We start from the raw sequence: 12,635 nt of genomic DNA, 5'->3' as shown, positions 1-12,635 counted from the left end.
AAATTTGAATAGTCATGGGTGGATAGGGAGATGAATAGATGGACAGATGACAGAGTGGATGGATGGATGGATGGATAGAGGGATGGATGGATGGATGGATGGATGAAAAGATGGAGAGGTGTGCAGACAAATAAAACGATAGATTGCTTGATTAATGATATTACTGATACCATGGAATTTAACCAGAATGTCAGTGTTTTAAAATGCAGTAGTGGCTTTCAAGCAGCCATCAAGGTAGGTCCATATCGTGTCAATCAGACTAATAAACAGTTTCCAACTTGTCTTCCAGGCAGATGCTCCTGTTCCCCTGCTTTCTCTTTCGCAATCTCCCCACTCCACAAAATGAATCCTTTCTCAAGACTGAGCAAGTGAGCCGGGTTGCTCTGAATCTGTGCCACTTCCAGCTGAAAACCTTCTGACTCATGCAGCGTGCAGCATGCATGAGTTCTAAGCAGTCATGTCTGCCACCTCCCAGGTTAACTAATTGATCTGTAACTTGAACTCCTGCAATTAGAAGTCCCTGGGACACGTTTCAAATTGATGACTGTGGTGACATAGCCAAGCGATATGTAAATTATGTCATCACTGTGTACACGACAGAATGGCCGACTGGGAACAAACTGTGGCTGTGACATCATCTACAGATATTTACAGATGCTTGCGCTTCGTTTTCCCATCTATAGAATGGAACCCGTGAATATCTATCTACAGCATTTACATGGAGCAAAACCTAAACGAAATAAAAGAAAAGAAATTCCTTTCTGTAAACACAGAGCATCACACAAAGTTACAGAAATGCAACTCTGTGGACCAGAGCACTAGTCTAACTCTGGTTCTCAACAGGAGATATTTTGCTAACCCCAGGGGCAGTTGGCAATCTCTGCAGATAGTGTTAATTATAACTCGTGAGCGCTGTTACGGGCAATCCAATGTGCAGAAGTCAGCACTGCTGCTGAACATCCTACAGTGAAGACACAGAAATAATCTAGCTTCTCATGTCAACGGAGTTATGATGGAAAATCCTCCATTAAGTCAAAGCTTTCTATTAGTCTTTCTAAGTTGCTCTTCAGACCAGTAATCATCCACCAGTGGTGAATTTACCTTCTGGGAACACTGCGTATTATCTGGAGACCGTATTGTTAATGGGAAGTCAAATATTGGTTATTAATAGCTCATGGATGCTGCCAACCACCCCATAATGCACTGGGCAGCCTCATCCATGAGAAAACAATTATCCAGTTCCAAATATCCACTGTGCTCAGGCCAAGGAAAGTTGGCCTAGATGTACAATAATCCCCCCTTATCCGAGTTGTCATTTTGGACACTTTCAGTGACCTGCAGCCAACCACATTGTGGAAATAATAATATTTATCTTCACTCTTCCCCGACAGGTCACATTCACATAACTTTTATGTCATCTTATTGTTATAATCATTCTATGGTACTGTTAGTTATTGCTGGCAGTCGTTTACGATGACTAACTCATAAATTAAACATTATGATAGTTATGTGCATATTGAGTACAGTGGGTATGTTGGGTCCTAGCCACAACATATTCTTCGTGGTTAAGGAAGGAAGTGACTAGATTCATGCCCACTAAAAGAAAATAACACCTTCTTAACTCACTAAGGCAGAACTTAGCTTTGTTTTGTTTTAATAGAATCAAGCCTTGCAAAATTTGAGACTGAACGGTACACTATATAACACCTTGGTGAAAATTTTTCCGCCCATATGAACACTTCTGTAGTGAAATCAAATGAATGCTAGCATTGAGCAGAATGAATAAAGACTGCCCAACCTTATACTCACCTTATGTTAGTTGGTTCCAGACTGGTTTTTATGATTTGGATATGAGATATCCCCAAAAGGCTCAGGGATTGAAGACTTGGTCCTCAAAGCAACAACATTCAGAAGTTGAGCTTCTGAGGAGTCATTGATTATAAGGGCTTTGAGTTCATCAGTGGATTAAGTCAATGATGAGCTCATAGTTTACTGTGCTTATTAGGAAGTTGAGTCTAATTAGGTCTTCGCAATGCCTCCATACCTCTAGACACTGCTGTTTCTTGTCTGTCTCCAGTTCAGTGGTCTCAAAGCGGGGGCAGTTTTACCACCCAAAAAACATTTAGCACTGTCTGGAGATTCTTTTGGATGCAATAGCATAGCTGGCATGAAGAGCTGCCCGTGCTTTCTACTGGGTAGGGTACAGTGATGCTGCTCAACACAGTATAGTGCTCAGGGCGACCCTGCCATAGGGAATGAGCCCACCCCAAATGTCCGCAGTGTACAGGCTGAGATGCCCTGGACTCAAGTGATGATCCATCGTATGTACTTTAAATGCTTACTGTATTCTTGGCACTGGCTGTCAAACCGGAAGATGATTCCTCCAGCCTAAGAGCATTTGGCAACACCTGGGGATTATTTGTTGTTGCAACTAGGGAGTGAGATCGTGGCATCTAGACACTATAAACATCTCACAATGCTGCACAACCCCTACAGCAATGAATCAGCGAGGCCCAGGTATCCACAAGGCTCAACAGTCAAGCATCTCTTAAGTAGAGAGACTCTCTGTGTAGCAGAATCTCGCAATGTTGCTCCTATGTCTGGTTGGGAAATTTCCCAATCCTGGAAGGAACTAAAGGGACCTAGGACCCTGAGCCATCTCCAGACCTTCCAGGAAATTCCACGGTCCAGGGTGCTGCTCCTAATTAGCCCAGTGGTAAGTCTCTACAGTCCATTTCTTCCTCCCAATAATATCATTAGTATTGACATTAGAACTGCAGTATTTATAAGGAGTGCTTGCTTTCCTTTTCAGACTGCACTGGAGCTAAGACTTAACTTGTCCTTACAGTCACATTCTTTGTTATTTATATCCCAGGAGGGCCGGGGAAGTACTTGAACCCAAGACCAAGTGCTACAGGGGTTAATCTCAAGCAAGGTTAGAATTTTAAGGAGAAGATAAGATAAAAACAACACACTGGAAATTTCAAAAAAAGCTTAGCGGTTGCTCTGGAGAGTTCGTTTTTATTCTTCTTTTTCATTGTATTTCATTTTAGTTTTTGGTGCTGGGGACTGAACTCAGGGCCTTGCACATGCTAAGCACACATTCTACCACTGAGCCGGTCTCCCAATCCTGCTAAATTTTAATGCTTGTTTACCATATCTTTTAAGGGCTACCTGACATTTCTGGTTAAGGGTTTGGGTGCAACTACAAAGAATTGTTATTAATTTTTTTCTTTATTCATGCACTGCAAGTTTTTAGACTTCTGCATCCTGAGATCATAGCTCTTGTGTTACAATCTCAGTATAAAGGAAAACAGTACAATTTCTCCCTTGGTAAATAGTAATGCCACATTACCCTCTGGTTCATAAGGATTTTTGTCAACTGTCATTGCATGCTTATTGAGATAAAAACACATATGAAGTAAATAACTGAAAAATGGGGTAATATTTCCATAAAACAACTTGAACAGTTTTATTCACATCATATTTAACAAGAATTCTTTTTAACACTGCTCTTTTAATATGTAAGTATTGGCAAGACAGGGATACATGATCCTCCTGATTGAAGTACTCAAGAGCTGCATATCTTAATGCATTATGAACATTCCTATAATATACACATACAATAACCTGGAGTGCTTCCTCTAGAAGGGATTGCATGCATTTCTTTGCATCTCTCTTTGGGATGAAGAAAGTCATACATTTGGTTGATTCACTTTTCAAATTTTGCATGCATTTCAAAGGTTAAATTGTTTGGGCTGCTTCCTTTCTGTAACTAATAAAAATATCCAGAAACAACAGCTACTTTTTTTTGAGATAGGGTCTTACTACGTGGATCAGACTGGCCTTGAACTCACAATGTAGCGCAAGCTAGTCTCAAACTCATGGTGATCTTCCTGTCTCAGCCTCCAGAATGCTAGGATTACAGGTGTGAGCCACCATGCCCAGCAAACAGCTTATTTCTAAACTACATAATCATTCCTCAGAATCCCTAGTCTTTTTATAGAAATTGTCTACAAACAAAATCTTGAACAACACAGTGAAGAACAGTAAGATACACTACAATCTAAAACAAAATCAACAAAGCCTACTAAGCAACACCGGGTTCCACATAATGATCATAATAAATGTGGCAATACATCTCTCCTAAATAAGTAGGCGCTTTTTGCTTTTTTAATTTCCTGCATCTAAATCCAGGTCTTCATGACAGATTTGGAATCTGCACCCATAAACATTTTACAAAGAAGTCCAACATGAAACTTAAAAAGTAAAAAGAAGATAGTACTGCTGGTAATTCTAATTCCTCCTCACATTTATTTTTCAAAAAAGCAATGAAAAGCAAAGATAGAATAACACCAATCTTTCATGGGCTATAGTGGATGATAAACATGCCTTTGTTATACTCAGTGTATCTAGTTCAGCAGCATCGGTTCTCATATTTAATACATAAGGTTAATCAATTTAATTTCTCTTTTAAAGAAGCTACGCCACAAATGTACCTTTTTATTTGATCATTTCCTTACAGGTTTCACCTGAGCGCTTCAGATCTTCATTTCTCTCTCTCTCTCTCTCTCTCTCTCTCTCTCTCTGTCCTCAGCTTATATTTTCAATCCACTGATTTAATGCAAAAAAGAAGAAAGAACATTTGGCAATGGCTTTCTTCTCCCTAAAGATGATCTTGTTTCAGGGCAGAAGACCAAATAAAAACTGGAAGATTAAATTAGGGAGGTGGTTTTCCAGATATTTCTGAGAAGTCCATCCTCCATAGCTAAGAAGTACCTCTTCCACTGATTCTACTAACTCTTCTCCCAGATGCTGGTTCACTGTTACAAGAGGGCAAGAAATAGAAACCTTCAGAGTTATCTTGACATAGTGCCACTCAGAAATCTCCTAGGTAGTTGTTTTCTGTCATATCTCAATATCTCACCTGCTGAAAGGCAAAACAATAAAAAATGACCTCACTCACCAGTCCTTATATGACTTTCAGACACGGCTGCTCACTGGGAAGCTTAGATATTCCTTCCCTTCTCTTCAGGATCTTAAAAAGGTGTCACCTCATCTCAAGGGACAGCACCCTAGCCTAAAAAGCTCACGATGCGTGAATACTCATTAGACAGTCAGGGCTATTTTAATCAACCATCACTACCAGCAGAGTCATCACCTGGTCATGGAAGCAGCTATCATGAAAAAGTTATTTCAGTGCATGTATCTTTGCACTCGGCCTTCTCCCATGCCCAACATGTTTCAGATGTCAATCAGAGATAAGTTCCTCTTTCCGGAACCCAGCAATCGCACTGCAAGACCTTTGTGTGCCAGTTCTAAATACTTCACTCTAATCTTTATTTATTTACTGACTTTCTGACCTAGAGAATGCATGCGCACGCGCACACACACACACACACACACACACACACACACAAAGGTTCACTTAATGCCTTCCCTGAGTACAATGGACTTGAGCAATCCACTGTATACAAGTAGCAAGGCAAAAAAGAGGAGTGTGCATCCACCGACCAAGGAGAGCCATCGAATGCAGGGAAATGGAACGATGGTTTTTTTCCCACTTGAGCAAGAACAGTTGTGGAAGAAGCTTAGGGTGGTAACCACTAGGGTGACATTTGGAATGATCTGTCTAGAGCCTGATGCAGCTAAGCCCAGCCAGCCTGTTTGCCAAGTGAGTTGCACATATAATGCAGTTCAAACAGCCCCCAGGAATTCATTTTGTTGGTCAATAACTTGGTGTTGAGCAATGGCTATGGCTACCATGCCAGTTCTTGGGAGCAGAGTGGGGAGGTGTCTTAGAAACACTGATAACATAAATAAAAGGGGGAGCCCTGCAACCTCACACATTCAGGAAAACCAGAACCCTGACAAAATCATTCTCAGCATTTTCATTTATTTACTCTTGCCCTCTCTGTGTAAGCTGATTACTTTATTTAGACAACAAATAAAAACAAACAAAAAAAACAGCCTAACTCCGTAAACTCTGCACCTTTGTTTCTGTTATTCCTCTTCCACCAGTAAAACTTGCCTTAGTTTTCATTATTTTGTGTGCCTCTGGCCTGTGGTGGACAACCACATAATGAATCAGTAATGTAGCCAGTGTTAACTTTTTTCCCATTCTTAATAGTAAGGAAGGGTTCCAGCACACTGAAGCCTGACAGATATTTGAACAGGAATTAGTATGATCCAGGTACCCTCCCAAAACATCACACAATGGCATCATTTTACTTCCCAGGGTCTCTCTGTAGAATTTCTTCTTTCCACAAATGTTTTATACCAGCTAGCGGTCAAACTTCCTGCATGTCTCAAGAGACTGCTGAGCAGTGAATGCTTTAAAGTTCAAAATTAAATGTCTATTGCAATAATATATCTCTGCAGTTCTAATTCCCAGGAAAGATTTGTTCTTCTCCTCCTCATTCCACCTCCAGGGAGGGCATGGTTTCGGGCCCCCCGGGAGGCAGGGCTTACAGAACCCAGTTTGCGGCTCTCCCCTCTATTTCTCACCCTCTGCGCCCATTGAAGCTCTGCCCCCTACCCTACCTGGATGGAGCACAGAGGGAAAGGAACAGAAAATAGATCAGGGAGTTCTTCTCTCGAAGGCACTGTCAGGAAACGCTTTCAGGCCAAGCAGAAGCTCGTCCTTCCTTGGAGTCACATCTTCTTCAGGTTCTTAGAAGTCACCCTGCTGCATTTCCCCATGTGCAATTCCCCAGACACAAGCCATGCCATCCCTCTCTCCTTGTCGTCCTGGTGGTCCACCTCTGCTATTAATCCTTCTTGTGCTAGGATGTCTTGCTAAACCAAAGTGCATGTGGCTACAGGCCATAGTCCTCTTTGGTCTCCACGTGCTCACAGCAGTCATCTGATCACGTGCAATTTTTTGACAGATTCTGGGGCTGCAGTACATACCAAAACATTCCAGCCTGAGATCCCTCACAGTAGCTGTATCATCCTTGAGTGAGGCACCAGCTATGTTGTGCCCTAAGAGATGCATACTATAGCTTTCTGACTGATCAGAAGGCAAAAGAGGTACACAACACCCCCCGCAGGAAGGGGAGGGCCCAGCACACTGGAGTGCTACAGAAGCCTGTTCCCAAACTCCATCCCCTCTTCTTAAATACCCTTGATGCAGTACCAAAGATCCACATAAACGATTCCCTGCATAGAATATTTCCATAGCACACCAGTTCTTACATGAACTGGTTCCAATATATATGACCCCAAACTGATTGAACTTAATCACTGAAAAGCGGACTTGGGACCCAAATGGACCAGAAACCCAACTTGATTCTGATGCTCGCCACCTGTGTGGTCTTACAAAGGTGGCTTCATCTCCTAGGGTACCAGCTTCCTTATCAGTCAGGTCGGCAGAAGACCACATTCAGGCAGAGCTACTGATTGGAAGTAATGGAGCAAGTCTTGATGCCTGGCCAGGAAACAGATGCTGCTTTATTGGCAATGTTCGGAGTATAGGAAGTCTCTTTCAGAAATTAGGAAACACACTGGGCTTTGAGACCTTCAAAACCAAGGGCTTTGTTCTATGGACCAGTAGGGATGATCCACGAACCTGCTCATTGTTGAATCTACCTGAAGGTTAGCATTTATATGATGGAGCCGACCTTTACCCAGGACCAGCCTGGCATGCTTTGCCTTTTGAACTTTTACCCAGAAAGAGGCCCACACAGACACTGCTGAGGGAAAATCCTAAAGTCCCACAGTAGGAGAGCACCATGTGGTCCTTCAGGGCTCAACAAGCACAGGCTCACTCTCCGAGACTGAACCCGGAGCCAACCCATGAGACAAGAGCAAGGCCTGATAATTATGGCTCTGAATCAAGGAGTAAGCAGTCGCATGCAAATCAGGCAATGGGGATCAAAGCAACAAGGCATTCAGGCAAGGCTCTTCCCTGACCCATACAAGGAAAAGGAAGTCCAGAGCTGCAGAAACCAGTGGACAGATTCCTATTGTATCACCCACAATGACACAAGTTCAACAGTGAGGAGTTCTGGTCTACCAAACATGGGCTCAGCTATCCGCCACCAAGCCATTCACCATCATCCTTGAGTTCAGAAATATAAAAACATCTGGCATAGTGTGGCGCTTCAGTGCTCCCCAAAGAGTTGCATCACAATGTGCTGCCTTGCTCTGAGGTCCAAAGAAAAGGGGTCAACAGATAAGAAACTAAAACTTAGCCAGGTGTAGTGGTGCACTCCTATAATCCCAGCACTCCAGAGGCTGAGGCAGGAGGATCGTTGTGAGTTGGAGACCAGGCTAGGCTACAAAGTGAGCTCAAGGCCAGCCTGAACTGCATAGCGAAACCCTGTCTCAAAGACCAAGACAAAAAAAAAAGAAAAGAAAAGAAACTGAAACTTGTGAGACTGAGCAAAACTTCTATCTTTATAAGCTGATTCTCTCAAGTATTTGCTATACTGATGGAAAACGAACCCAACAGCCCGTGTCCTTTTACCTTTGGGCTTGGGAACTTCTTTGATGATTAAAATGAAAGTTATGGGGTAACACGGTAAAAGCATGTAGCAAACCCCCTCAGAGTCATTCCTTCATGTCCTATATATAATATGTGTGGAAACAGATCAAAGATGGAAAGTTCTGAGTAGTTTCAGCCTAAATTCCTTCAGTTATTTGTGAGTTTTAATGATTTTTCCTCCTTCCTGTTCTTCTGTAGCAGGGCTAAACACGGTTGGCTCCTCGACAGAGTACATTGTGGAGTTTGAAGTTATAGCTTTATTATTAAACCAAAAACTAAGTCCTAGTGAATTACTTTTCTTTAAATGGCATTCTAGTGTTCTCTGGGAGGAGGAAACCACGGAAACTAACTGTCTCTAATATTCTTTCAGAGCATTTTAAATAGCCCTGGGAAATTGACTTGAAATGTATGCTTTTTAAATGTTATTCTCTTTACATTAATACAACAGCAGCCAACAAATATATTCAATTGAAATGTGCCCACAAAAGAACAAAAAATACATTCATTGTGCCTGTTGGAGCCATCTACTTCATTTAACCTATTATATAGCACTCAAATCAATGCAATTGTATATAAATACATAAACACATATTATATATAAAAACCGTTCCTTTCCAGTTTCTTATAACCACATACACCTATCTACATACAGATGGTCCCTGATACGTCTTTATGTTTTGTATCTGGTTGTTCCCCCAAACCCTCCTATGCTCATAGGTGGGGCTTTAGGGAGGGGATTGTTTCATGGATGTGTGATACTCTGCAGGGGATTAGTCCATTGATGAGTTTATATCTAAATGTCCTATTGGAAGGTGAAGCCTGACCCGATTGGAGGAGGTGGGTCATTGGGGGTGTGGCCTAGCAGGGCCTATCTCCCTCCTCCTCCCTTGATTCCTCTCTGCTTCTCATATCCGCCTACCAGGTGCTATTTCTCTTCTGCCAGGCCCCTCTGCCACAGTGCCCTGCCTTGGAGCCAGCCAACTATTTGTAAGGGTGAAACCTCTACAAATTTTGAGCTGAATAAACCTCTGTTCCTTGGAGTTGTAGGTGGTCAGTATTGTGTCTCAGGAGTGAGAAAGTAAGACACATGTGATGGATGGAGTTATGAGTTTTCTAGCTTTTATGCTATTGTTGTTACTTTACGACGGGGCAAAAGTGAGACACATTCAGTAAAAACTGTACTTTGAATGCCAAGCTGTGATACTCTCCCGAGGGAGAAATACACGGCACCATGCTCTCTCCCAGTGCCGGGCAACTCCCAATCAGCAGCAACATGATCACAGGTGGAAACAACCCACACTCTGCACGGTGCTATGTTGCAAGCATTTTTTGCATAGCGTGTCTTGTGTACTTATTATCCCAGCATGCCTAAGTACCGTGCGCCTGTAAGTGTACAGGAAGTAGTCAATACTTGATTACAAATTGATTTTGCTCAACTGTAAGTAACACACATGCTCTAAATATGTTTAAGGTAAGCTCAGATAAGCTATAATGCTCAGTGGGCTAAGGGCAATGAATGCATTTTTGATTTAAAATATTTTCAACTTCCCGAGGAAGTATGAGGATGCAAACTTGCATGAAAAAATATGAAAAATAAGTCCATTCAATAGCACATAATGAGCTGATATTCTAAATTTAATAGCATACACATTAATTAATGTTCTTCTTACAAGCATACACGTTAATTTTGTAACATATAATGTATCATCATGTGTACAGGCAAATAAATGTATTTAAATTAAATTCTATATAGGGCATTTTCTCTTTTTTATTTTTATTTTTTGGGTGGTTCTGAGAACTGAATCCAGGGCATTTGCACTGGCCTATATCCTCAGCCAATTTTTTTTTCTTATTTTGAGATATACTCTCCCTAATGTGCTAAATTGTCGAGGTTGGGCTTGAACTTACGATCATTCTGCCTCAGCCTCCCAGAGTCCTGGGATCTTATATTCCTTAAAATCACCTACCCAAATTATATACATATATACTACAGCATGTGTGCATCTGTGTATATCTACACACATCCATTCCCCTTGAGCTTCTTAAACTCTCAACTATTAGAGGAGCTTAAAAAGATTCTGAATCTGCAAATTTTACAAAGTAAACTTCGGGGTATTTGGTGTCCTGTTAACTTGTTTACACCCCTCCCAACCTGATTCCTACGGAGGGATTACTTCAAGATGCCAGTTGACGGTAAGACCAAATTTGAAAATCAGAAAGGTTCCTCAGAATAAGGCTGACCAGGCATTTCTCAAGTGTGCCGGAGCGTCTCAGTTCAATGGGAAATTAATAAATACTGCTTTGTTTTACAAAAGGCTACGTGGTGCTCCCCAGTAAGTTGGGAAAAGTCCCAAGACCGTGGGCATTTTCAAGTGAACACATAACTTGTCTAATGAGAAGGGATGGAACTCCTTCCCATAGCTGTGGTCTGAGACAAGTTGGAGGTCGAGGCTATGTAATCGGCTTTCTGCTCTTCTACCCTTAGGCAGCATAGGATGTGGGTTCAAGTGCAACAAAGGAGAAAACCTGACATTCCAGAATAAACTGCTTGAACCACACTGTGGCTGGATTATGATCTGAACTGCAGAGGAGATGAAGAAAAATAGTTTCTTGTTGCTGTTCCTTTCTTGGAGCTTTCGTTTTCCTTATAGTTTTTTCGCTGGTGCTGCTAGAATACTTTTCCTTTATTTGTACAATCAATATTGTATTTTACTTTCTTACTACTTGTCTCTTCATGCTGCGGGCTGGAAATCTTACCAATAGTATTGGAAAAAAATTTTAATGTATAGGAAAATATAATAATAGTTCCTGGGGAAACAAAATTAACCGAAGTTCCTCCCTCTGTTCTGTGTATTTTCAGCTGTCTGGGTGAAGGCAGACGGCCTAATTCCTTGTCAGCTCCCTCTCCCTATTTCTGCGTGAAGTATGCACGTCCTACTTTGCAAGATTGTTGAGAGAACGGGAGCAGAGCTCATTTATAAGGTAGTGAGTGTTTCTCAGCCATTTGTGAGCCTGAGGCTATGATTGGCTATGAAGCAAGGAGAGAATTTTAACCACAATTGACCAATCATTCTTTAACATTGTACCCTGGGCACATGGCCTTCACAGTATTTCCAAAAATCTACCACGGCGTTGCTTCGGGGATGGAACATTGCCACGTGGAGTCAGATCGTTTCAGGTGAGCGCAGAGCTAGTTCACTCAGAAGAAGCAAGGATGCTCAGAGCCTGTGAGAAGACAGCATCCCTGCACAAGGTGCTCAAGCACGGAACCACAGGAGGAAGATTCAGCCCACAGAGCTGCAGAGCTCCCCTCCTTGCAAGTGTGGGAAAAACAGATAGCAAAGATGCCGAAGTCTCCAGTCAGAGCCATCCTGGGCACCACCGCCCATAACGGATCCTAGAGGGAGGGAGGAGAGGGGACAGGAAGGATAGGAGAGATGAGGACAGGAGAGGACAGGGGAGGACAGAGGAGGGGAGGGAAGGAGAGGGGAGGAGAGGAGAAGAGAGGAGAGGAGAGGAGAGGAGCGGAGGAAGCATTGAGGAAGATGAGAAAAGAGGAAAGGAGGAAAAAGAGGGGTGGATGGGAGAGAAGGGAGGGAGCAAGGAAGGAAGGAGCTGCTCCTCCACTCCAGCCGTGAAGAGGTACTAGCACTCAGAGTGCAGAGTCCCTTGGCAAAACCTCGAGTCTTACCTAGTGAAGGAGAACCTCAAGGAGGCGGCGGGGAGGGGTTACTATCAAGCATGGCTGGGTTTGAGCTCCTTCCTCACCACCTCGTACTTTCGGAGTACACACCCTCCAACCGCAGATACTGTTTTAGAACATCATCTATGTACGAACATCGCAGAAACTTACAAATAAAAGTTTCCTCCATCATTAGAGAAAGCTATCAAACTGACCCCAGAAGTTTCTGGTCATGACCTCAAATCTGCATTTTAGTATTTTCGAAGGAGTTTCTTCAGGCCTGTATCCACTGAATTAGGTTGAGTATAAAACTTAAATACCATGGAGCGAAGCTGGAGCTCAGTGGTAGAATGCTTGTGCAGCATCCCTGAGAGCCAGACTGGAGAGAGGGAGAGAGAGGAAGAGAGACAGGAAGCGGGAGAGGGAGAGGGAGAGGGAGAGAAGGGGAGAAAGAGAGAGAGAGAG

General features: G+C 42.6%; 1 protein-coding gene and 1 long non-coding RNA gene across 6 annotated transcripts in view; one reads left to right on the top strand and one right to left on the bottom strand.

Annotated features, from left to right (window-relative positions):
* Positions 1-12,635, bottom strand: part of Sts (steroid sulfatase (microsomal), isozyme S) — a 167,412-nt gene that overhangs the window by 149,573 nt on the left and 5,204 nt on the right. Inside the window, exon 1 of one of the 5 annotated variants that reach the window (XM_013505576.1) lies at positions 4,967-5,034. The exons of the other annotated variants lie outside the window; for them this stretch is intronic. The gene's annotated coding sequence lies outside the window, so the exon portion shown is untranslated. Of the gene's footprint in view, positions 1-4,966; positions 5,035-12,635 lie in introns of those variants that run through there. 5 annotated transcript variants of the gene reach the window in all.
* LOC106146857 lies at positions 2,571-11,884 on the top strand. The gene is made up of 3 exons (XR_001231457.1): positions 2,571-2,716; positions 11,349-11,470; positions 11,597-11,884. It is a non-coding gene; the product is annotated as an uncharacterized LOC106146857 (long non-coding RNA).

This window comes from Chinchilla lanigera, unplaced genomic scaffold (genome assembly GCF_000276665.1).
Source record: "Chinchilla lanigera isolate Chin_1 unplaced genomic scaffold, ChiLan1.0 scaffold00098, whole genome shotgun sequence".
Classification (NCBI taxonomy): Eukaryota; Metazoa; Chordata; class Mammalia; order Rodentia; family Chinchillidae; genus Chinchilla; species Chinchilla lanigera.
Note: the sequence above shows the minus strand (reverse complement) of the source record. Positions and strands in the feature narration are given on the sequence as shown.